Source organism: Pogona vitticeps, chromosome 2 (assembly GCF_051106095.1).
Source record: "Pogona vitticeps strain Pit_001003342236 chromosome 2, PviZW2.1, whole genome shotgun sequence".
Lineage (NCBI taxonomy): Eukaryota > Metazoa > Chordata > Lepidosauria > Squamata > Agamidae > Pogona > Pogona vitticeps.
Genome location: NC_135784.1, coordinates 84,653,572 through 84,680,874, shown reverse-complemented (window position 1 = coordinate 84,680,874; position 27,303 = coordinate 84,653,572). Strand labels below are relative to the sequence as shown.

At 42.6% G+C, this 27,303-nt stretch overlaps 1 protein-coding gene and 1 long non-coding RNA gene across 3 annotated transcripts in view; one reads left to right on the top strand and one right to left on the bottom strand.

Annotated features, from left to right (window-relative positions):
- DAG1 (dystroglycan 1) overlaps nucleotides 1–27,303 on the top strand; it is an 89,225-nt gene that overhangs the window by 56,577 nt on the left and 5,345 nt on the right. The gene's annotated exons all lie outside the window — the stretch shown is intronic.
- Nucleotides 7,402–26,647, bottom strand: LOC144586770 (uncharacterized). The gene is made up of 2 exons (XR_013541790.1): nucleotides 14,503–26,647; nucleotides 7,402–12,086 (listed from the first exon to the last, which is right to left on the bottom strand). It is a non-coding gene; the product is annotated as an uncharacterized LOC144586770 (long non-coding RNA).

Sequence of the window (27,303 nt, the reverse complement as noted above, 5' to 3'; positions counted from 1 at the left end):
AAGTCAAGACCCCACTGTATGTTATGTTGTAAGCCGCCCAGAGTGGTACAATATACCAGATGGGCGGGACATAAATAAATAAATAAACAAATAAACAAACAAATATTTATTTATTTATTTATTTATTTATTTATTTATTTATTTATTTATTTATTTATTTATTTATTTATTTGACGCGCACACACCCTATCTGCCAGAAATGGCAGGTAACAATGAATGCTATATATAGCATGGTCTCTGGCTCCCTCTAGTGGCCAGTTCTGGAAACTATACCACAGAAATATATATTGCTGGGCTTTTTCTTTTAATATTTTTAATATTTTCAACCGTGGATAAGTGACACCATGAATACCGATTCCTGCAGATATGGGGGTCCTACTGTAGAAAGGTGCATTTTTAATATTTAGCCAGAGTTTAATCTGCTGCAGTTGGGGAATAATTTCATACGTGTGCCACTGCAGAGCAGTCATGTTGCCATGAAACTGGTGTTTAGGCTTTGGCCAGGGAAAGAAGGTTTTCTGTGAAGATTATAATGGGCTGGGGGATTGGTATGACACGTTTTTGGAATTATGTATGTACGTACGTACGTACACACGTACGTACTGTATATGTGTGTGTGTGTGTGTGTGTGTGTATGGGCAATTTATATATTAAGCATACACAATTCAAAACAATAAACATAGTATAAAATCAGAATAAGAATAAACAACCAACATTTTAAATAATAATTAAAATAATATAAAGCAGGGCAGCAAGATTGATAATATAAATGTTAAGACCAATCAATATATTAAGGTGGTGTAAGTTCCATGAGGCCTATTGAAAAAGTTATGTTTTTAACAGTCGCTTAAAAATTCTCAGTGAAGGAGCCAAGCAGATTTTGTGCAGGAGGTTATTCCAAAGCTGAGGAGTGACTGCAAAGAAGGCGGGTTCTGTCAGGGTCAGTACTTTAAACTGCCTGGCCTGGGAAGATTGTGTGGTGCAGGCAGATCTCATCAGGAGGAGGCATTCTGTTCAGGTATCAAGATCCCAAACTATTTAGGGCTTTATATGTTAACACCATTACCTTGACATGGAAACGGACAGGTAACCAGTGCAGGGTGGCCAGGGTGGGAGAAATGTGTTGATGTTTCTTTACACCATATTGGGCTTTATAAATCAGTATAAAGACCCTAAACCTCCTTTTGCCCCAGGTATATTATGTTGCATGGTAAGGCACACAGTCAAATAATGTCCCTGGTGAATTCTGTATTTACAACTTCAAAGTTGTAGTTTTAAGGGCAGTTCTGTATAGAGCTCATTACAGCAATTCGAGCTATGCTAAAAAACAGCTTCCACTATCTTGTATCTGAGAATTGGCTTTATCCTTATCTGGTATTCTGTAGTGGTCAAGGGAAGATTTTAACATTGGTATCTGTGAAGTTACATGCATTTTAAACTATGTATTATTCCTAGATCAAGGTTGAGCTGCATAAACCATTTTGGTAGAGGAGCACCAGTCCGTCACATAAGTAGTTCCTGGTATAGTCATAACCTGTACTTGCTGTTTTTGATTTCTGGTTAGCCTAAGAAGCTCTGTCACATCAGTAGCAGAAGCTGTGCTGGTTTTATTTCTGATTTCGTTCTTATCAATATCTGTGCATGCAAGGGATTTAGCTGTTGCATCAAGGAAAATTTTGTGTGGCAGACATAATATTCCAGTGTCGGAAGTCTGTGTTCCACATCTGTTTTATGAAGTTGAATTGTATAGTAGAGTGCTAGTTGAAAGGAAATTGTGGAAGAAGATATTAAATGCTATTAAGGAGGCAAGGTAGCCCAGTCGTGTCTGATTCTAGGGCACAGTGCTCATCCCCGTCTCCAAGCTATAGAGCCAGTGTTTTGTTTGAAGACAGTTTCCGTGGTCACGTGGCCAGTGCGACTAGACACAGAACACTATTAACCTTCCCGCCATGGTGGTACGTATTTATCTACTTGCATTTTATGCATGCTTTCGAACTGCTAGGTTGGCAGGAGCTGGGACAAGCGACGGGAGCTCATTCTGTCGTGTGGATTCGATCTTGTGACTGCTGGTCTTCTGACCTGGCAGTACAGAGGCTTCTGTGGCTTAACCTGCAGCGCCACCACGTCCCTTATATTAAGGAGGCTAGGGTTGATTTAATTTCCTGGCTTCCAGCATGGGGAAGATCTATAAAGCTGCAAGTTTTTCTTGCTTTTGTTTCACTTGGGAAGCAGCATGCTGCAGCCAATATCCTATCTGGTATTATAAAGGATACATTTCAGCTCTGTTCTTCAGGTGTGAATCCTGGTTGGTTTGTTTTTTTAAATTAAGCAGTGTTATCTACAGATGAGTATAATTAATGCCACCTGAAATTGAAATTGGGAATTGATGTGAGGTAGCAGGGATAAAGCTCAGTGCACTTACAATAGTGGATAATGGCAAACTGCAGTTTGCACATCCATATCACACTCCCTGCTTTCCTGTGAATGACTTTTCCCTTGTCAGCCTGAACATTCAGCAGAGTAGCATTCTGCGAGTACTTTACCACCATACTACCCAGGCTGAATACATTGATCTCATTTATTTTGTAAGCTAAGTGTTGTCTGGCCTGGTTAATACCGGGATGAGAGATGGGTTATGACTATCAGAAATCTCCAGTTAGTATCCTGTCAAAAATCATGGAGCATTGCCCCCCAGTAATATTTGTCAATACTGAGTTACAGGGTGTATTTTTTTTTTCCAAAATCTGATTTTAAAAATTTAAATCACAATTTAAGTCAGTTTGATTTAGATCAAGTCTACGCTACTGGGTTAGGTTGCTTTACACTGAGTCAGACCATCAGTGGTCTGATTCAGCTTTCTAGGTTTCCTGTGTAAGTATCAAAGTGTACTCTAGAGATGAGTGCAAACTGTGCTTTGGTGATCCAGCCCAGCGCCCACTCAGGTGTTCCGCAGGTGCCACACACTTGCATCCCTGCCTCCTTTGTGCATTCGCCCACTCGTGGGTGGCAGCACACTTCCATCCCCTGCTCCTCCAGTGGACAGCTACTCACCACCACCAGCACACACTTCCCTCCTCCTTCTCCCCCAGCAGCTGCCCACTCAGAGGCAGACCCACGGTTTCCCTGCCCCACCTCCTCATCTGAGTGGGCAGCTGCTGGAGGAGACAGGGGAGGGGAAGTCTGTGCTGCTGCCAGTGAGTGGCTGGCCACTGGAGGGGGTGGGAGAGGAAAGTATACTGCTGCCCATGAGTGGGCAAACATACAAAGGAGGCAGGGGAGGGAAGCACGCAGCACCTGTGGAATGCCTGTGTAGGTACTGCATTAAACTGGGCTGAACCACCAAAGCATGGTTTGTGCCCATGTCTAGTGCACACTCAGACATTGCATGTCCCTTGGATGTTAACAGTTGAATGCCTGGAAACCCTGCTCTGCTTGTTTATATTCCAGAAAGTAGAGTTGCCTTGGATCTCTATATTGAGAGAAATAATCAAAACGGTAACTAACTAAACAGGATTGGGTTGTGGGAGGATTTCAGCAATTACATGTTTGTCCTCTGACAAGCAGCAGTACTTGAACTGTCTTTTTCCATTAGAGAATATGTCCTTTGGGCCTCTCCTGTTGTTGCAGCAGTGCTCCTCCATCTGTCATTCTCCCTTAACCTCTGGAGTAGCGTTATTGACCTATTTCTCAGATGAATTGTAAAGGTTATTGATTTAACATATGTGTACCTCTTTGAATACTCCAAGGACTATAAAATGCTAAGTATTACTGTATTTTTCCGTGTGTGTGTGTGTGTGTGTGTGTGTGTGTGTGTGTGAGAGAGAGAGAGAGAGAGATTGATTGATTGATTGATTGATTGATTGATTGATTGATTAATTAATTAATTAATTAATTAATTAATTAATTAATTAAATTTGTACCCCGCACCATCTGGCAGCCAGGTCACTCTAGGTGGCTAACAATAGTACAAACAACAATATTAAAACGTGATAAAAATTAATACAAGTCAAATAGGGTAAATCAAAACAGATGCAATAAAGGTGGTAAAAAGGGTGATGGAGAGGATGACAAAAAAAGGATGATAAAAGGGGGCCAGGATCTTAACGTTCCAGGAAAGACTGATGGAAGAGCCAAGTCTTCAATGCTTGTTTAAACCCATTCAGCGTGGGTGCCAGGCGGATCTCAATGGGCATGTTGTTCCATAGGCAGGGGGCAGCCGCAGAGAAGGCCCAGTTGTTCTTTCCCTCTGGGCCGCCTTCAGGATCAAGGTCCTCAACTGCCCTTCCTGTGACGAATGGGTATCTTGAACAGATCTGGCTGGGAGCAGGTGTTCTGATAGATACCAAGGTCCTAAACTGTTTAGGGCTTTGAATGTTATCATCATAACCTTGAAGTCAATGCAGAATGAACCGGTAGCCAGTGAAGGGCAACCAGAGTGGGGGAGATATGCTGGAATTTCTTCACCCCAGTTATTAATCTGGCTGATGAATTTTGGACCAGTTGAAGTCTCTGCATCAGCCTCCGGGATAGCCCCGTGTAGAGAGCACTGCAACAGTCTATTCTTGAGATTACGAGGGCATGAATCAGCGTTGCGAGTGCCCCCCACATCTAGATAGGGACACAGCTGGGCAATCCTCCAAAGATGGAAATGGGCTGCCCGGACCACAGATGCCACCTGGATTTCCATGGTGAGAACCAGGTCCAGGCAGATGCCCAAGCTGTGAACCTCACTCTTCGTGGGGAGAGCCACTCCCCCAAAGGAGAGGAAGTTTCCCAACCCACTGACGTCAGGGCCACCCATGTGCAAGATTTCTGTCTTGTCCGGATTCAACCTCAGTCCATTTGCCCTCATCCACCCCAGAACGGTCCCCAAGCAGCGTTCAGGGGATGGAACACAGCATCCATTGCAGTAGGAGAAAAGGAGAGGTAGAGCTGGGTGTCATCAGCATACTGATGGCACTGAGCTCCACAACTCCGGATGGCCTCGCCCAGCGGCCTCATATAGATATTAAATAGCATTGGCGAGATGATCGACCCCTGCAGAACCCCACAATTGAGGATCCATGGGGTAGAAGTCATCTCACCAAGCTGAACTCTCTGGGGACAGTCCCCCAAGAAGGAATGGAGCCACGCCAAAGTGAGACCACTAATTCCCAACTTGGAGGGAGAGCCGCCCCAGGAAGATACTGTGGTTGATGATATCAAAGGCCACTGAGATATCGAGGAGGACCAACAAGGACATATTGCCCCTGTCGGCCTCCCTCAGGAAGTCATCCTGCAGGGTGACCAATGCTGTTTCCGTACCATGGCGGGGCCTGAAGTCCGACTGGAAAGGATCAAGGGCATTTGTTTCCTCCAAGAGGGCCTGGAGCTAATTGGCCACCACCCTCTCAACCACTTTGCTGAAGAAACATTGGCAAAAGGCCTATAATTCCCAATTTCGTCCGCCGCCAAATTAGGTTTCTTTCAAATGGGCCTAATGAGTGTCTCCCTGAGGGCAGGGGGGGACCATGCCTCCTGGGGAGAACCATTAATTACTGCAGTGGCCTATTCTGTTGATACTAGCTTGGCTGCTTTGATGAGCCAGGCCAGGCAAGGGTCTAAAGAGGAAGTAGTGGCAGAACAGCGCGCAAGCACCCTGCCCACCTCATTGGACGTCACAGGTTGAAAGCAAGTTAACCTCACAGGGCAAGACGATGCACTGGACATCTCAGCTCGATCTACTATCTGTTAAAAGGGATCAAGGTCCCGGCGAATGGTCTCCACTTTAGGTTTTAAAAATGCTGCAAATTGGTCACAGGAAATACTAGAGGGAGGCCTATCACTGTGATAGATTGCGTACTATACAGAAACATCATGTACTATACGGAAAAGTTCTGCCTGCTGGTTGTGAACTTCACTTAACTGGTCATTGAAGAATGCTCTTCTAGCAACCTTTACTCTAGCTAGGTAAAGGTTAAACGTGATTCTGCCGGTTTTTTGATTAATTTCCGTCGGGGCCCTTCTCCAAATGCTCTCTAGCCTTCTCTGATTACGCTTCGTGGCCCTCAGCTGCTGGTTAGGCTTGATCATGTCGACCCCCCTGGTGGCGGCAGTATACCAGCCATCCACCAGAGCATTGACAGGAGCGCCAACCAAGTCAGCCGGAATACCCCGCATGGTATCTTGGAATCCATCAGGATCCAGTAACCTGCAGGGGCATACCATTTTAATGGGTCCAAGCTCCCAGTGGGAGGGAAGTGCCACTGGGAGGCTGCATTTAATTAGGTAGTGATCTGACCATGACAAAGGGGCTGATACCAAGTCGGCCACCATCAGAGCACACTCTCTCTGCTTGGCAGCAAAGACGAGATTCAGTATATGGCGGCCTACATGGGTAGAACCATTGGCTTGCTGGGTCAAGTCCAAGGAAGCCATGATTTCCAGGAACTCATGAGCTGGGCTGGAAACCTCAACCTCCGTGTGAATGTTAATGTCCCCGAGAACCAATAGTCTAGGGGACCTCAACAGCGCCACAGAGACAAAATCTGCCAGCTCCGACAGAGAGTATAAGACAATACTTCTGTCTAAAATCTTTAGTCTAAAAATTGAGGGTAATCTTATACAGTGGTGCCTCGCTTAACGAGCGCGCCGTATAACGAAGAAACCGTATAGCGATCCCTTTTTGGGGATCGCTATACGGAGCTGCCCCAATTGCCGCACTCGCTTTGCGACGATTGGGGCGTCCGGCGGCCATTTTGGAGCCGCCGAACAGCTCATCGGCGGCTCCAAAATGGCTGCGGACGACCCGAAATGCCCCCCCGCAGCGTTTTTGCGACCTCGGTAAGCAAGGGGAGGGCGCGAAAACACTGACAAGGGGCCATTTCAGGTCATCCGGCGGCCATTTTGGAACCGCCAAACAGCAGATTGGCGGCTCCAAAATGGCCGCCGGACCAGCGAAAACATCGCTGGAGGGGTAAGTTTTGGCGCCTATTGGAATGCATTAAACTAAGTTTAATGCGTTCCAATAGGCTTTTCCTGCCCTGTACAGCGATGTTTTCGCATAGCGAAGGTTAATCCGGAACGGATTAACCTCGCTATGCAGGGCACCACTGTACACAGAAGTAAGCCAAGGAGAGAACAAAATGGCCATATCTTGCCTCTGCAAACAGGCTGCCTCCAGTCAGGAGGCTTAGCTTCCTACAGTCCGGAGACTTAGCTTCATCCAATCACGAGCCTTATGTAACTGATGTCAGCTGATGCTGTACAAACCAGTTGGAACACACCTCATTGGAGGTGGTGCCTGTAGGCTCAGATGCAACAAGGACTCGTAATGTCTGAGCATTCTGAGCCCAGAGGTTGAATACTCAAAGCTGTTTATATTTTTTTATTTTGGGTTAGAAAAGTGGAGGGGGCATCTTATACATGGGGGTGTCTTACATATGGAAAAATACGGTGAAATTTGCTGCAGAACTTGGGAGAATAAACTGCATGTTTGTTCATGAATCATGCTTAACAATCAGTTTCTACATGCCTTTTCATCTAACTTCCAGAATAAGGATAACCATTTAAAATTTGTGTGTTACTTTGCATATTCAATATGTGATGTATCATCTCAACATGTTATAAAATACATAGTAAGGAAATGTAAAATATTCTACAAATGCTTCTACATATGGATTTAACTTCCCTTTTCTTTTTGAAGCTGTAAGAGTATAAATACAGTGGGCTCTTTGACCTATCTTAACCCAGATGGAGCTACCCTTGGTAAACAGTTCTTAAGGTGGCAAAATCTGAGCTGTCCTGTATGTCACTCCCCTTCCTCAAAATGCTGCACTGTTTGAACTGCTGCAATAGGCAAAAGGAGAGAGCAGATGGTTGAACCATTTCAGGAGTTCAGTCTATGATGTTTCACCTGTATCAAAATATATAACAAGTGCTATAGAGAAATATTTCTAAGTAGAGGTTTAAAAGAGAAATTAAAAATTTGTAATTCTTTTTAATGCATTTTAAAGAAAATCAGTTATTAAAAATATATCTGAAAATGAACTTGTTTAAGAAGCACCATGATTCTGAATTGCATACAAACATATCTGTCTCCTACAGCTCTTAAAATACTATCTGAATACATTGTTTTGTGTGAGAGATTTGGGAGGTTGGGGGAAAATTGCTGACTTCTGCGGTTAAGGTGTTACAGTAGCAAAATGTTGTGGATTACTGAGAATGTCACCATGGTCATGGTAAGAATGCAGATCCAGGAAATGCTATCATGTACACCACCAGGGTTATCCATAGATTTCATATGCATGACTCTGTATTTCTTTCTCATGCCATTCAATTCTGTTTTCAGACCATATGTATAAATACACATACACACAAACTTTCCCAGAACACGTGGACATTTACTTTCCATCTTTCCGAGGACCAACACTGCTGCCTTATTTGCTATCATCCTTTGTGTTTACAAAATTTTGGACATTTATGTCAGGTGAATCATGTATATATTTACTTGGAAGTAAGTCCTGCTTTGTTCAGTTGAGCTTATTTCCAAATGTGCAGACACAGGATTGTAGCTTTAGCCTTTAAGTAACTGATATTATATGTATATTTATATGTATATAGAAGGCCAAATTAAAATCTTGTCCTTCACTCTTGGTAGAGAACAGTTTTGCTGTGCAAACGGCATGTGGCTGTAAAGCCAAAGGTTTTGTATTCTGCTTCCATATTGTGTTTCAGGGCTCTACATGGCCTTGATACACAACGCAAATTTACTTGAACAAAGCCTGCCATTTAGACTGTTTGTGCACCTAGCACATTTTCCTTTAACACATAAAAATACTTACTGCACTACTCTGTGTGCTGTATTCTTGCTTCCAATGTCACAGAAATTAATTGCAGAGAACTAGGAAGCCTGGTGTGTCTGCCATGGATTCGTTTAATTTTTAAAAAATTAATTAGTATAACTACAATATCCAAAACATAAGAAAAAAACAGAAAATTAATACATACACATTCCTTAATACTTAAAACTATTCTAAAAACTCAAATATGAATTGAATTAATATTAGTGCATTCAACACCAGGCCCAGTAGAGACATATATATTTTCTCTGTGCATCAAGTGCTTTACCATCCTCTTGAAAGAAGCAAAATAAACTCAGTATGTTTAAAGTAAAATTTCTTCAGACAAGCCTTTTGTAGTAAAGATTTTTTTAATCTGTTTTTAAGTATGGTTGCCTTGAGTCCAGGAGGAATAAGGAGGAATAAGGAATAAATGTGTAAAACCAATTAAATACAGTTGTTAGAGGGAATTGTACTCGTAGTGAGTTGAACTTTCTAGTCTTCTTTTTCTTTTTAAATCTTAAGGCATGGTGAATAAGTTATGGTCACCCATACGTTGCTTGGCTATAACTCTAAAATATCATAACTAATGATCCTTATCCTTCCGAGGTCGGTAAAATGAGTACCCAGCTTGCTGGGGGGGGGGGCAATGTGTAGCCTGCATAATTAACTTGTAAACCGCCCAGAGAGTGCTTGAAGCGCTATGGGCCGGTATATAAGCAGCACGCTTTGCTTTTTAATGATGACAGATGGTAAAATGGCAGGCCACAGGTTGCCGGTCTGTTTTAAGGCATGCTCTTCATGGATGTGCCAACATCAGGATTACACAGGTTTCCTTGGCAGGGAAGAGGTGCATTTTCTCAAGATGGATATGCAGAATCTTTGCTGTGAAATAAACCATTATGTTTGTGTAGTAGCCACCTTGTGTTGTTTTTGATTTTGATTCATAATGTTATAAAAACAACTTCCAGGACATTCTTTTGCAGAAGTATTAAGATGGTAGCTTTAGCTTGAAGATAATTAGCCTGCATTTGCAGATGAAATAAAAAACACAGTTTCCTTTGTATTCTTTCATTTGCTAGTGAAATGAAATGTATTCAACTCTTCAAGCAAAATGCTCATAAAGAAGCAGTATATTCAACAACAGCAGTAAAAACATTCCTTTCTTCACAACACAAGTGCTCTCTGTATATCGCATGCATAAATTCTGTCCATGCTTGCATCTTCTCCAGTGTTTCCAAGACTATCCATGTTTTTCTTTGTAAATTTAAAGCAGGTTGCAGTTCTGTGCCTACTTACCTGAGAATAAGCTCAGCTGAATACAGAAGATTAATCTCTCATTATAGGATCTGTGCAGTCAGTAATTACCTTTTTCTCTTGAAGCAACTCTCCATTCACTCTTGTGAACAGATATAAAAAGGAAGTATTTACTTATTTGTTTGCTGAAAATATTCATATCCCACCCTTTCCCTCAAAAACCAAGGTGGCTTATAATGTTAGAAACAAACTGTATAAAAACTGGAAGGGGATGGGGAAAATGAACAAAGCAAACAACAACAACAATAAAAGAGCAGCCAAACTCAAAATCATTAAGAAAAAACCTGCCTCAAGAGAAAAAAAATCTTTGCCTGACTGACAACATACCCTCTAATTTTCAGCCTTGCTGGGTGGGGTTGTGCACGATCCTTCCCGCCCTGCTCCCCTGGTGCGCAAGGTTCCGTTGCAACCGGAACCTAAGGGGTTGCATGCAATCGCTGCATGGAGGAGGAAGGAAGCTGTATGGAGGGAGGCAGGGACATGAGGCTTGGAGGGAAGCTTGCTGTCTGCATAAGGACAGCAAAGAGAGGGCCAATCTGGCCTCCCATGGAAGGAGCTTCCACAGCTTCAGAGCAGTGACAAAGAAGGCTATGTCTTGTGAGGGTGGCAGGGCAGGGAGAGAGGCTTTCCCTGATGATTTTAAAACCTTGGCCAGCTGAGTATTTTGGGATACTTCCAAATGCTAGACCAACCAGAGTAGACCTATTGAATCCAAGGCAAATAATGAATCAAGATTTGTATAAATATTGGCAGTTTGGTAGTGTACTCTTAACTAGGACCACTAGTTGAATTCAGATCTTTGATTTATGGATATTCATTAGGCTGTTCAAGTGCTGTATACATCAAGTGCTGCTATTTTAGCCTAGTGTGATCAGTTGAATCTGTAAGTGGAAAATAGACCTAAGAGCTTTCTGCACTATAGTGTGTACAGAGCTTATCAAGAACTATAGAGCTGTTGGGGGAGGAAGCTTAAGTAGACATGGCTGGCATTTGTCGAAAATTTAAAAATATTAGAACATCAATTATGAAACCCTCCAGTGGTATAGGCAGCAATCCTCTGTGTCCTGCAGTATATGTTTCATACCTTGTTATAATATTCCCTTAATTACATGTATATTAGGCTGTAGCCTTGATTCTTACCCAGAGTTTGGATATCATTTTCTTTACATTAAGTTTGTATAATTTGTATAATTTTAACGCCACCTTTCAGATATTAAGGCCTTGAGTTTGCTAAATACTATCACTTCTTCTTCGTGGCCTCTGTGAATGCACACAATTGGGTTGTTCTGTGCCTGTGCTGAACCTCTCGGAAGTTTCTAGAGCTTAAAGACACATGATTAGTGGGACATTCCCACATGGAGCGCATGCTCTGCCCACCAGAGGTCCCCTCAGTTCCTTTTTTTCCGTTGTGTTGAACAGACCTGTTTGGAAAGATGGAGCATTATATCGAATTGTATATTCCTTTTCAATCATTATTTCTACAATCATTTTCTTTATTTGATGTTTCCCCCTGCGAGTTCTTTCCAATTTTCTCTACCCGTGTTTTACATTTCCTCCCCTTGCCCGCCTACAACTGTTTCCCCCTCCTATCCGGTCCCCCCAGGCCTTTCAAGCGGTGTGTTGTCTGTGCAAACAAGATACCGCTAACTGACGGGTACAACTGCTGCCTCTTTTACCTTGGGGAACAACATCCTACCCATTCCTGTTTTGCGTGTAAGAGGCTAATTAAACCAGCCTTTAAACTTATCCTCCAAAGATTGAAGTCTTACCTTTGGGAGAAATCTCTCAACCCATCTATGGCCTCCATGGAGTCTGCTCAATCTCCAGACCCTCAAATAGAGTGGCAAAATCCATCCATGCCTGCTTCCAGCTCTGTGACTCCTTCTCCCCATCCTAAGGAGAAGTCGAAGTCTACATCGAAGTCAAAGACTTCGCCTCGATCTCTAGATTCTTCAAAAAAGAAGAAAGACAAAACGACATCAAAAAATTGAAACAAAAAATCTCAAAATCGACTCAGCTTGATCCACCACAACTGACTCTTCCATCTCTCATTCTAGAAGAATCGCCCAGAGAGGCTCCAGGCTCTATATCTGACAGAGATGACCCATCTCTAGCTCCAGCCCAAGCTCCAGTCTCTACTGGTAGACTGTCGCCGAGTGTTGGCCTTTCCCCAGCTGATGTTCATTCCAGCCAGGCCTCGGCTCATTCAAGCCCTGCATCATCGGGGCAGGGAATTCCAATTGAGCTTTCTGGCTCTGACTCACCTCATCACTCTCCAAGAAAGCATCGAGAGAAACAGAAGCACCTGTTGCCTCCGCAGTACGACCCTCCACATCGAGAGTACTACTATTACTCTCAATCATCTCGATACCAATTTCGAGATGAAACAAGAGAGAGAGATTACCAATACAACCCTTGTATCATTGAAGATCATCAAGACCATCTATATTATGAGGAACCCAAATGAGTCTGATATATTTTACCACACACCCCTTGATATTCACCGTCACTCTCTCCATCTCCTCCTCAACATCGACACCGATCTCAGCACTCCATACCTACTCATTCAGCTCTCCCATCTAAACCAACTTTAAAATGTCCTCAACCAATTATGCAACACTCCCAATCTAAATGTTCCAAATATTCCTCCAAGAACCTTTCCCAAACATCATTGCAGGTCACTACTACTTATAAAGGTCCCCCTCCTCCGCTTACCGATACAGACAGACATTCCATACTTCTGGCTCCTATGGCACAGCCTCTTCCCACACAAGTATCGGTATTGAGACCTCGAGACCTATCTCCCTCCTCCTCCCAAGTAAATTAGATATACTTGGCAGAAGACTTTATGCCCTTCCTTTGTTCATAATGCGAGTGGCAAACTACCAAGTTGCAATAGGAGTGTACCATAGACAACTATGGAACAAAAGTCTACCTGTACTTGAAGCAGCTCCTGAATCAGAAGCCATCAGTATCCATACTGAAGTTTCCACACTTGCTAAGCAACAAAGGATTGCATCTTGCCATACTGCAGATGCTGCATCTAAGGCTATGGCCACCTCTATTGCCCTACGACATCATGCATGGCTTCGATCCCCTGGACTGACAGACAATATCAGATCCAGAATAGAAGATCTGCCATTTGATGGAGCCGGACTATTCAACCAAAAACAGATGGAGAAATGGAAAATCTTCAGAAAATCCGTAAAACTGCCCCATCCTACTCAACTCAACAAACCTACAAATATCAACAGCCACAATACTGATTCTATCAACAGTCATGCCAACAATTTCAGCCATATTGACAATACAAACCCCAATCATCCAAAAGACCATTTCAGGGGCCTTCCACCTCGGCACCGCCGGCCTTTCGGAACCAGCAACAACAGTGCTACCAACCTTTTCGCCACCCTCAAAAGAAGGGTAAGCAATACCCAGAAACCCCCTTCACCTTCTTTCCATTATCCAACTCGGTTCCAAATGAGACTATCTCCATTCTTTCATGCATGACAGTCTATAACTAATGATCAATGGGCCCTCTCTATCATTAAACATGGTTACTTCATTGAATTTAAAATTTCTCCATCAACTGGAAAAATCAAAAATACCCCATATGCTACAATTCTTCAAGAAGAAGTTTGTCTTCTTCAGAAACAAGCCATAACGACAGTCCCTTCATCTGACTTGCATGATGGGTTCTACTCCAGATATTTTACAGTACCTAAGAAGGATGGAGGACTCCGTCCCATCCTCGATCTCAGGAATCTCAATAAATTCATTTGACCTCAACACTTCAGAATGTTGTCTTTAGACACTATCATTCCTCTGCTTTCACAGGGAGATTGGTTTGTCGTCATTGATCTCCAAGATGCCTACTTTCACATCTCTATTCATCCAGATCACCACAAATTTCTTCGGTTCCAGTTAGATGACATCACATACCAGTCTTGCTTTCTCCCATTCGGGCTTTCTGCAGCACCGAGAACCTTTACAAAATGCATGGCACCAGTCACCTTTGACTTCAAGGTATCAACAAATTTCCTTACATAGATGACTGGCTGATAGTCTCGACATATCATGATGCCAACAGAGTTACCCATCTCACTCTCGACACACTTCAAGATCTCGGCCTCAAGGTGAATCTCACCAAATCACATCTGGTACCTTCTCAAGATGCCACCTACATCGGAGCTCACTTTGATTCTCAGCTTCTTCTCAGACTCATGGCCTCGACAACTTCAGTTATACAACATGCTCGACTCAGAATGAGATTACTTCAATTTTTGTACCTGTCCGTATTCAACCCCATGATGGATCACCCATCTATGCATCTAACAGTAACATCCGAACTCACACATCAACTTACTTGGTGGACATTTCACCTGAATCCCCTTGTCGGACAACCCTTTTTGCCTCTTCAAACAATGATACAAGTTACCACTGATTCCAGCCCATCTGGTTGGGGAGCACACTGTCTGCATCACAAGATTCGTGGCCTATGGACAAATCAAGAAAAAACATTACACATCAATCATCTCGAACTTTTAGCAATTATAAGGGCTTTCCATGCTTTGCTACCACTTATCGCAGGACACGCAGTCCGACTCCTTACGGACAATACGACAGCCCTTTACTACATAAACAAACAAGGAGGCACACATTCTCTATCCCTCCTATACCTGACCATTGAGCTCTGGGAATGGTGGTACCCACATCACATCTTCCCAATAGCAGTCCACACAGCCACAGAAGAGAGCTCCCTAGAAGACTACCTCAGTCGCCTGACATCGAGGACACATGAATGGTCCCCAAACAACAACAACTTCTATCTCTTGTGTGACTGTTTATTTATTTTATTTATTTATTGCACTTATATGCTGCCCATCTAAACATTGTCTACTCTGGGCGGCTCACAACAGACAAGATAAAACAATTAATATATACTAACAGTTTTACAACAATATACAATGAAAACAATACAGTGGACCCTCTACTTATGGAATTAATCCATATTGGAACGGTGGCTGCAGGTCAAAAAGTCTGTAGGTCGAGTCTCCATTGACCTACAATGCATTGAAAACCAATTAATCCGTAACTGGCCGTTTTTGTTCTGTTTTTTTTTTTTTTCTGGTCTGTAGGTCGATTCTCCGGCTGCAAGTCAAACCTAAATTTTTCGGCCAGAGAAGTCTGTAACTTGAAAAGTCTGTAAGTCGAGGGTCCACTGTAGTTCAAGATGGGAAGAAGAAAATTAAGGGGTGCCTGGAGGGAAGGCCTGTCTGAATAACCAGGTCTTAAGTTGCTTTTTAAAAATGCTCAGTGAGGGGGCCAAACCGATCTCAGAGGGGAGTTCCAAACAGAAGGAGCCACTGCTGAGAAGGCCTGGTGTCTTGCTTTTTCTTTCTGGACCTCGCTCGGCGATAGGCTCCTCAGTCACCCCTCCTGACTGGATCGAGTGGTATGGGTGGGAGGAGGCGTTCCGCCAAGTATCGAGGCACATATTTGCTTCTCGAGCAAATGCCAAAGGCCAACATTACGGTTCTCGAGCTGGTGTCAACAAGAACTCGATCAGAGACGCAGTCATGATAGACTGGGACCAGGACCTACTCTATCTATTTCCTCCCATACCACTCATACAAAGGACCATCATTCGACTCCAACAGTTCCAATCTAATGCAATCCTTCTCACCCTGTGGTAGGTGAGGCAACCATGGTTCACCCACCTCAGGTCAATGTCAGCCGACTCATTCAGGCTGTCTCTGATCCCCAATCTTCTCACATAGGACAATGGGATGATCTATGACTCAGACATACCATCTCTGAATCTGACAGTCTGGGGGATACTCCCAGCATAAAGGACGTGCTTGATCAAGCTCGAAAGCCCTAGACCGAGCTACTATATCGGAATACAGTGGGGTCTTGACTTGAGAACTTAATCCGTATTGGAAGGCAGTTCTCAAGTCAAAAAGTTCTCAGGTCAAATCTGCATTTCCCATAGGAATGCATTGAAAACCATTTGATCCGTATCTGCTCTTTTCCGTCCATAGAAATTAATGGGAAGCTGCTACTCCTCCTTCAAGCACTAGAGGGGGATATTTTGTTTTTTTTTTCCTTAGGTCAAGAAAGGTTCAGGGAAGGCAGGGAAAATACAGTCCAGGCAGTACAGTGGACCCTTGACTTACAGAATTAATCCATATTGGAACGGTGGCTGCAGGTCAAAAAGTCTGTAGGTCAAGTCTCCATTGAGCTACAGTGCATTGAAAACCGATTAATCCCGTAACAGGCCATTTTTGTTCCATTTTGGTTTTTTTCTGGTCTTCAAGTCAAATCTAAATTTTGCGGCCAGAGAAGTCTGTAACTCAAAAAGTCTGTAAGTCAAGGGACCACTGTAAATGGAAAGCATTCCTCTCCTTTACTGACTCTCATAACTTACCTGCAACACCAATTTCCTTGAAAACTTTACTTACCTTTGTCCTCCATCTATTCACTTTTGGACTGTCCTACTCCACTTTGAGAGTCTATACCTCTGCTATTGTAGCTCATCAAACTCCCAACTCTAAATCAGCTAAACTCTTTTCTCACCCAACTGTAAGGCTTCTTAAAGAACTCAACAATATTCGTTCTCCATGCCAATGAATTATCTCTCAATGATCTCTACAATTTGTCTTTAATACACTTATGCATCCATCCTTTGAACCTATGGCTACATGCAATCTCAAATTATTATCAATGAAAACTTCCTTTCTTATAGCAATAACATCCACTAAACGAGCTAGCGAACTTGCTGCCCTCTGTTCCGATCCACCCTTCCTCCAGTTCCATTCTGATAAAGTCACATTGTATTTCGATGTTTCCTTCTTACCCAAAGTCGTATCTGAATTTCACTTTAATCAACCAATTATCCTACCAACACTCTTTCTGTCACCATCAACATCTCTCGAGTACATGCTCCATTCACTTGATGTAAGACGCTCTCTTGCCTTCTACATTGACAGGACCAAGCCTTTCAGGAAATCACACAGACTTTTTTGATGTTTTCATGGTCCTCACAAAGAGGCACCAGCTTCCCCACAATCTATTTCTAGATGGATTGTCCAAACTGTATAATTGGCATATGAGTTATCAGGCAAGTCACCTCCTGAACACTTAATGGCACACTCCACCAGAGGGCTGTCAATATCTACTGCCTTCCAGTGTGGGATTGAACTCCCTCACATTTGCCATGTGGCCACATGGTCTACTCCATCGACCCTTATCAGGCATTACCGTTTGGATGTCAGAGCATGGAGTGATGCTGGTTTTGGCGGAGCTGTCTTGGCATCCTTTCTACCGTGATGTCCCACCATCTGGTAAATGAGCTTGCTAGTTGCTCAATTATATGCATTCACAGAGGCCGCGAAGAAGAAAGAGAGGTTACCTACCTGTAACCATGGTTCTTCTAGTGGTCCTCTGTGAATCCATACATCCTGCCCATCCTCACCTTTGTCCGTCACGTTTTATCTTAAATAGCTCTTTTACCCGACGGACACTTGTCAGGAACTGAGGGGACCAAGGGTGGGCGGAGCATGCGCTCCATGCGGGAATGTCCCACCAATCATGTGTCTTTAGAAACTTCCGAGAGGTTCAGCGCAGGCACAGAACAACCCAATTGCGTAGATTCACAGAGGACCACTAGAAGAACCATAGTTATAGGTAGGTAACCTCTCTTTTTGCCTATTTGCAAAAGCAAAGCATGCTGCTTATATACCACTCCACAGCACTTCAAGCAGTCTCTGGGCGGTTTACAAGTTAATTATGCAAGCTACACATCCCCCCTCCCAGCGAGCTGGGTACTCATTTTACCGACCTCAGAAGGATAGAAGATTGAGTCAACCTTGAGCCGGCTACCTCGGATTGAACCCTAGGTCGTGAGCACAGTTTTGGCTGCAGTACAGCAGTTTAACAGCTTGACAGTTGTTTGAATCCTTCCTTGTCACTTTCTGAGTTGTTGAAATATTGCAGAAATCTGACTGTTGCAGCTGCCAGATTTCTGATTTTAGACTGAGCTTCATGCCATGGGCTAAGTCTAAAACAGTCTAAGTCTAAAACACTATCTTGATGAACACTATTTTAACTACTCAGGAAGATAAAATCCTAAAACGGAAGGAGCCAGATGCTATTGTGGAAATGCATAGAGAGAGGCTTGAAGAAATGAATTTCTGCTTAAAGTGGCTTCCTTATCTTAGGATGTTTTTATCTCCAGCTAGTTGGCAGTGTTTAAAGGGGGGGGGGGGGAGAGATAACAAGCTTGATCCAGGCAAAGAGAAATATTTTCAAGCCATTTATTTCAGCACTATTTAATTCTTAGTGCACAGTTTTGTTTCCCTTCAGGAGAGCACTTGAAAACTTGTACATATTGTATTGGCAAGGAAAGATGAAATTTTAGAAATAAAACTTTCTGCAGAAGTGCAGGCTTCCATTTGCACAGTGTTGATATTCTGCTGCCAACTTGTCAGTAATCAAAAGAACAAAAATTCAGATAGTGAGTGTTATACTGGTTTATATAAAGTGTTCTGAGCACAAGAACCTCATTGCTGTATTAAGTAGTTATTTCTTTTCTTGAAAAAATGCATGTAATCTTTCACAAATATTTGCCTTTTAAAATTTTCACTTTGTGCATAATAAAATATATATTATTTTACTGCTATTTCTGTATTAATTTATTGCTGGTTGTATTTTTATATTGGTTTTAGCTGTCTGTAAACTGCCTAGATTAGTGTGCATGAACTAATTGTGTGTGTGTGTGGGGGGGGGAAATAATCAATCATAATTTTCAAAACTCATCCCTAGTGTCCCAAGAGATAAATGATACTTAACAAATGGAATAATGTTGATAATAGACTCTGTTGCCATTCTTGTACTTTTTAATCTGAATGTAGATTTAAAGCAGATACAACTACTGTGTAGTTACTGTTGGCATTCAGTGTTCCATTGACAAAGGAGTATATAGCATTAAATGTTTTGGACCTGGGGCAGGGGTGGGATCTCATGTCCACCAAGCCGTTTTTGCGTTCCTTTAAAAATATCATTTTTTAAACACCATCAGAAAGTAATACAATTCACCAACCAAAATAGATAGCATCGTTTTTACCCACTGTTCCAGTGTTGTGACAACAAATTTATATTTATTAAAACTTGCTGTAAGTTAGTGATGAAACTCTTATTCTTTTGTAAAATAGTAGGCCTGTACCGTAATAGAATAAGGAAGTCTTTAATAAGAATTCTGTGGTATTCTGCTTTTGGTACAGTTGTGGTTTTCTGCAGGGAGTCAAAACTTATATGTATACTGTACTTAGAAGTCCATTTTGGGGGGGAAATTTGCAAATTACACAGACACAGACATAACAAAAATCATCTAGTCTTTAGCAGGTCTGAAAATTAGGTAGATACAATATCAGGTGAACAACAGCACATAAGACACTGTGTCATGATTTATTTTATAAAAATAAGCCAAAAAGGAGAAGCCATACAGTGGTGCCTCGCTTGACGACATTAATTCATTCCATCGAAATCCCTGTAGAGCAAAAACATTGTCAAGCGAAATAAAAAAGCCCAATGGGCTGAATACCTGCTCGTCCAGCCAAGATCCTACATAGGGGCGGCCATTTTCGGTGCCTGTAGTGCGAAAAATGCCTCCTAAAAACAGCAGGGAGCCACTTTGAGCAGCTGGTGGCCATTTTGAGAAACCAACGATCAGCTGTTTTGATTGTCGTAATGTGAAGAATCAGTTCCCAAAGCAGGGAACCGATCGTCACAAAGCGAAAAAACCCCATTAAAACATCGTTTTGCAATTGCAATTGTGATTGCAAAAACATCATCATGAAGCGGATTCATCGTTATACAGGGTAATCGTTAAGCGGGGCACGACTGTATATGAAAAACTAAGTACACCCTTACTACTTCCATAAGAATTAAGAGGCTAAGTAGTAGCCAGATGCTGCTAACCAAATGCCCGCAACCACCTCTATAAAAACTGAAGTTTTAGCTGTTTGCTGATCTGGAGCATTCTGGTGTGTGTGAACACAAATGCCAAGGAGGAAACACATCTGCAATGACCATAGAAAAGCAGTTGCTGCTGCCCATCAATCTTGGAAGGGTTAAAAGGCATTTCCAAACAACTTTAATGTTCATCATTCTACAGTGAGGAAAATTATTCACAAGTGGAAAACATTCAAGACAGTTGCCAATCTTCTCAGGACTGGATGTCCAAGCAAATTCACCCCACAGTCAGACTATGCAAAGCTCATAGCAACTGTCAAACATGTTGTTTGAGGGGTGATGATTTGGGCTTGTTTTGCAGCTACAGGACTTGGGCACCTTGCCATCATTGAGTCAACCATGAACTCCTCTGTATTCCAACGTATTCTAGAATCAAATGCAAGCCCAACAGCTAAAGCTTGGGTGAAATTGGGTCCTGTAACAAGACAACGATCCCAAGCACACCAGCATGATTCTACAATAGAATGGCTGAAATGTCAAAGTCCAGACCCCCAACCCTGTTGAAACACTGTGGCAGGGCCTTAGGAGAGCTGTGCATAAACAAATGGCCACAAATTTATTTATTTTATTTATTTATTTCATTTATATCCCGCCTATCTGGTCGGGTCAGGACCACTCTAACAAACCTCAATGAACTGAAGCAACAGTGTAAAGAATGGGCCAAAAGTCCTCCACAACAATGTGAGAGACTGATAAAGTTATACAGAAAACTATTACTTCAAGTTATTGCTGCTGAAGGTGGTTCTACAAGCTATTGAATCATAAGGTGTAGAAAGTTTTTCACAAATGGCTTCTCCATTTTGGCTTTATTTTTGTAAAATAAATCATGACACATGCAATATATCGTGTTGTTGTTCATCTGAGATTGTATTTACCTAATTTTTAGACCTCCCGAGGACCAGATGATTTTATTATGGCCTGATACGTAAAATCATAGACTTCAAAGGGTACTTTCTTTTTCATCTCTGTTCTAAGCTTTAGACCTGCATGCAATATGTTGATAGGCTGTTTCCTGGAGCAGGTTCATGGTTTAAATGCTGTGTTATGAAGCTGCCTGCAACAGAAGAAACATGCTGATTAGGCTTACTAGGGGACTGAAAGTTCCTCACCATTTGTCCAAAATACAGTGGCAACCTCCAGGGGCCTGGGAGCATGCAAATCCTTTGAACCCTCTCCCCCACACCTGTTCTCACAAAAATAAAGTTTGTACTGCAAAGATCCCTTGCACCCTCTAGTGGCCACATTTTAAAAATATCTTCAAAGTGGGGGTACTGGGGGGTCATAGGATAGCTGTTCTTGCAAAACATGATAAAATTTTCCCCACACATCCTCTAGAGCAGTGGGCCCCAACCTTGGGGCCACCAGATGTTCTTAGACTACAACTCCCAGAAGCCTTCACCACCACCTCTGTTGGCCAGGATTTCTGGGAGTTGAAGTCCAAGAACATCTCGAGGCCCAAGGTTGGGGATCACTGCCCTAGAGGACATATGGAGACTTTGAGTCTTTTGAAAAAAAATTTCCCCAGAATGAGGGAATGCTGAGAGAGTGCATTTCCAGCAAACCACAATGACAAGATTGTCTTTATCTTTAAATTATTTTATCTGATTTTTAGCATCCCAGCACTGGAGCAGCTTACAAAACTTAGAAATCAGATAATTCCTGCCCACAATCTCGCCATCTAACACAAAACAAAAGGGATTGGGAGGTATCATGAAAATATCATAATGATAGTGGTTGGTTTAATTGCCCAAGATGGATAGGAAGTGCGTAATTAAAATATGTATAAATAACATTTTGGGTCAACCTGTAACCGCAAATCAATATGCAATAAAATCACAATGTAAAAATAAATATTTTGAAAGGGAACAAAAAATTCAAAATGAGATTAAACAACAGTTTTAAAATCCAAAGATCTGATACAGTTTTAATTGCCTACTGGAAAAGGGTGGAGCCAGCGTAGCTTCCCTTGATAGGGATTTCCACAACTGAGGTGCTGATGCAAAAGATGTCACACATTAGGTTTTTACTAATTCTGCTTGAGTAGTGGGGCATTCAACAGGATTTAGGTAGAACAGCTGAAATGATAGGTAGGAGACAGTATTCTAGGTATACTTTTTATTTATCTGGTTATCAGACTTGTGTTGAAATTATTCTACTTTTGGTCTTACTGAGTAATCTGTTCCTTGTTTCTTATGTTCTGCTGTTTGCCTTTCTCTGATGAAAAAGCACATACAGTGGGGTCTTGACTTACGAACGGCCTGAGTTATGAACATTTTGACTTACGAACTGCTCTCAAAGGAAAATATTGACTTGACTTACGTACTTAGGTTTGAGTTACGAACTGAAAAAAACTGAAAAAAAACACGTGGGAGGCAGGGAAAGTGCAAAATGTGAACTTTCAGTTAACTGTTGGCCAGTGAAAAGGGTGCCTGTCTGCTTCCTCACTCCTCCCAGCGTTTAGAGAGTGGATTGGGAGACAGTCTTCAGACTGCCTGGTACTGCCTGGACTGTATTTTCCCTGCCTTCCCTGAACCTTTCTTGACCTAAGAAAAAAAGAAACAAAATATCCCCCTCTAGTGGTCGAAGGCGGAATAGCAGCTTCCTATTAGTTTCTATGGACGGAAAAGAGCAGATACGGATCAAATGGTTTTCAATGCATTCCTATGGGAAATGCAGATTTGACCTGCGAACCTTTTGACTTGAGAACCGCCTTCCAATACGGATTAAGTTCTCAAGTCAAGACCCCACTGTATGCATAAAACCATAGCAATAAGGATGAGTTAATTAGCTTCATCTAGGGCAGGGGAACTTCTGGCCTACCAGCTTACCCAAGTCCAAACATTGCCACACATCTTCCCTAAAGCCCTTTCCATAGAAACAGAGTCAGATCTGTGATCTTCTTTTGCCCAATACTATCAGTTCTGACCAGGGATCATGGGTAGAGATGGGGGCATTCATATACGAATATGAATACCCCTGCACAGGTGGAGATAATGAGGGTCTGCCAAGCCACTCCTGGCATGGGGCGGAACGACAAGCCTCTCTACCAGGTCAAAGAGTAGCTTGGTGGTTGCGATCTCCAGAGCTATAGGACGGCAGCGTGGACCCTATAGCATTAGTGCATCGGTGAGTGGACTGTCTGGCCCCATGGGGTTGGACACTCGTTATCTCCATCTGTGCAGGGGTATTCATATTTATAGACAAATACTGTACTCCTGTCAAGGTTTTAGGCTGAATTCTTTCTTGGCCCTAGCTGGAGATGTTGGGGATTGAATATGTGACCTTCTGCATGCCAAGCGTGTGCTTCATGTCTAAACCATGGTACTTCCCAAATTAGGAAGGGGTGGTGTGATCCTTCTACTAACCCTCCTGAAGGATGAGTGGCGCAGAGGGAAAGTGAAGTTCATTCACATGGTGCTTGAGGAATGGGCTGCGTTCCACCTTTGGACTCAGGCAGATTTCAGAGTACTCCTGGTTTTGCTCTCACCTTGCCTTCCCTGCCTACCTGCTCTTTAGGTGAGGAAGTAGTGGTATCAGTAGGTGTGGGTGGTCCTCTCTGTCATCCATCCCATCCACTTAAAGTGGTTGCCCATCCCTGACTGGAGCAAGTGAGAGGAAAAGTGTTTGCATATAAGAAGGGATGTATAGAAGGGTGAAGTAGCATGACAGAAATAGAGCTAAGACCTCTTTCAAGCAGAGCATATGTGATGAAAAAGAAATGAAACTGTCAAACACTGTGTACAAACCCCCTGGTTCCTGTTGGTTCATCTGATTGACAGTGTTGGCTGACTTCTCTTGACAGTTTTCAGGTAGGGGTCTTTCCCAGTTCTGCTACACAAGACTTTTTAAAACGAAGATGTCACAGATTGAATTTGTAACCTGCATGCACAGCCTGTGCTGTAACCAAGGAAAAAAAAGGTCAGAGTAGCTAGAATTATTGATGGGAATAAAAGATGAGAAGGAAAAGGAATTAGCAGATGATAGCAGAAATGCATTCATTAGCCAAGGATGGGCAACTGTGGCTTGTCAGGCTGCAACTCGAATAATCTCTCATTGCTGGCTATACTGGATAGACCTGATGAAGCTGTAGACCAAAAAGTTTCTGAAAAGCTAGTTGTGCACCCTAGACTGAGAGATAACAGTGTTTCTGAAAATAAGAATGTAACTGGGAAGTGTAGTGTGGGAAAATGACTTATGGGGAGTTTTGCTTTATCAAGAGACATTTGCTTTGTAGCAGGCAATAATGTAAACAAGTAGTTCCCAACCTTGGGTAACCCAGGTGTTCTTAGACTGCAGTTCAAGGTAGGGCTCCTCTGCTTTGTGCTCCCTCAGTGATCATTTTCATCCCCTTTGGTTCTGGTCATGACAGAACCTGGGGGAGGGGGTGGCAGAGTCGCATGAGGGTGTGAAGCCACATACATGCAAGGGGCAGAGCTCCACCCAGCAGGGCTGAAAATTAGAGGGAATGTTGTTGCATTTCCCAAAAGCTTTCACCATCAGCTGTGCTGGCCAGGGTTTCTGAGACCTGCAATCCAAGAACACCTGGGTTATCCAAAGTTGGGAACCACTGATGTAAGCAGTAGCCAGATAGATGTCTGTTGCGGAATGTTCCTTGTGGCTAATAAATGTAATATTGTCCCATTAAAAAAGATACATACTAGTTTTTGACCTCAGTATGGGTTGAAGTCAAGATTTCAGAGCTTAAAAGTGTCCGATTATTTTTGGACACTTTTCTTGTCATCTTTCTTCTTGTGGAATGGTGCCGCAGCATATTGAGTCTTAACAGTATAGTCGAGAGGCAGGCATACATTCTGTCCCATTGAAATAAATGGGATTTCAGTTTTATGGCTAATGTACAAAGTACATTAGGGATCATACAGGCTTTCATTCTGCTGACGTTGCTTAATTTTCACAAAAATCCATTGTTTGCATTAGCACAGTGTATATTGCCCTGGTCATCCAAATGAATCTGAGTATCCAGGTAAAATGCAAAGTAAATGATACATTGTTACTTCATTCTAATAATAATTTTCATGTTTGAAAGAAATGTTTGGGATATGTATAAATACAGAATTTCAGTGATCTTCACTGTGTTCTGCATTTGAGATCTTGTAGCCTACTCATATTGTCTAGTAATTTGATGGTTATTGAGCACTGACCTTAATTTTATACAAGTTAAAGCTTGAGTATTGCAAGACTAGTGGCCGATATTACATTAAAAATTGTTACATTAAAAACTCAGCTTGAGCTTTCCATTCTATCTGTGTTAGAGAGTAGAAATCCATCTTGGCATGCTTTCAGACTATAACTTGCACCAATGACAAATGGGTATGGAGAAAGAAGGCTCTCATGACATGAAATGATTGGCAAATAAGTAGGCACGCAGCTTGCTGGCTGACATTTCAGAGTGCTGGTTCTCCTTGTGGGACAAGCAAAACTGCTAGGGAATGTTTGTCCTTATCTCTTTCCCTTCCTTCCCTGACTCAAATATACATGCAGTATACCGTAATTCAAGGTTTAGGAGAAGTGATAGAAGAAATGGAGAGGAATTGTAGAGGATGAAGTAGGTGCAGTGATCTCTAATCAGATTCTTGACATATAGAAGTGCTATTTTTGCTTACGGTATCTTTCCACTCCCTAAGTTAGGCCACAGGATTCTGAGTACACATTCATATTAGTCATTGGACTCTTGAGAGCTAACCAGTGCCATATGTCATGTAAGGAAGTTACTTATAGGAAAGCATGTGATCATCAGTTCTATATTTGAATACACATGGTGGAGACTGTAGTACTTTTGCTGGTACAGATAATCTCTTCAAAGACAGACAGTTGAGTTTCTGAATAATTTTTTTCATGTCTGTTTAATATTTTAGAATTATCTGACAGGATCACTGCTGGTGATCTTTCAGCACACCTGTCTGTTCTTTTCAACCTGTGGCAGTGATGTTCTTGTACAATGCACAGCTTTCTACTTGTCTTGTAAAATTTTTGTGTTCTGGGCCCATCCTGCTGTGATGAAAATGGCCAAGCACGTTGCATAGTGGTAGTGCAAGACCTGGATGCTGCCTCTATACTAGAATGCACTGGAAAACATAATACATGTTGGGAAGATCAGTTTAACCATTTTAAATTAATAGTTTGAAAGTCTCATGATTTAATTTATTATTATTATTAGCAAAAGTGTCCAAAAGTGCATTTTCTGCCTCTAAAAATGTGATTTTGGCCTTCTTAAGAAAGATGGCAGCCAGAAGATTTCATATTGTTACTGTCAGGTATGCAGAGAATCCTGAAGAGTTGTTTGGTCTTTATAAATGAGGCAAAACTGGGAAATTGTTATAGAAGTTCGCTTGAAAGTTTGGATGATGTTTTATGAACACGAACCACACCTGAGAATATTGCTAGGGTACAAGAACAATTATTTAGTGCACTGTTTTTATTTTTCCTTTTAGCAGAGGATACTCAGTCTTCTGTGCAACACAATGATGCACCTACAGCAGTGGTCCCCAACCTTTTTAGGACCGCAGATCTGCTGAGCCTCTGAGGAAGGCAGGGCACCCCCCTGCGCTCACGTGGGTGTGTGCTCTCTTGGGCACCTACGCGAAGCGGTGGGGGAGTGCATGTACGCCCGCCAACACCAGCGTGAGCACTTCCCCACCCCTTCGTGCATGCGCAGGAGCACCTGCATGTCCGCCCGCCCACCCACCCAATCCTTTGTGTGGTGCTCGGGTGCGTGCGTGAAGGGGTGGGGGAGTGCTCACGCCAATGTTGGCATGTGCAAAACAGCTGTGGGGAGCGGAGTGCATGCAGGGGGGGAGGTCTGTCTCCACGGCCCGGTTCAGCTCAGGCCACGGACTGGCACCGGGCCACAGACTGGGGATTGGAGAACGCTCAGCTACAGTACATGCTTTTAAAACTGATACTCCATGTTTTGTCCATGTGGTTGCAGCTAGTCTTGTGATGTAGCAGGAAAGCCAGATCATGGCCAGATTTCCCTAATATTACTGTTTCTGCATCAGGTTTCCTGCCATGCCAGAAGGTCAGATACTTTAATATGGGAAAGTACGCCTTGTTAAAATCAGAGTTGTCCTGCAGGTGGGGGTTTAATACAGAGTAATTTGGACCAAACTTTCCG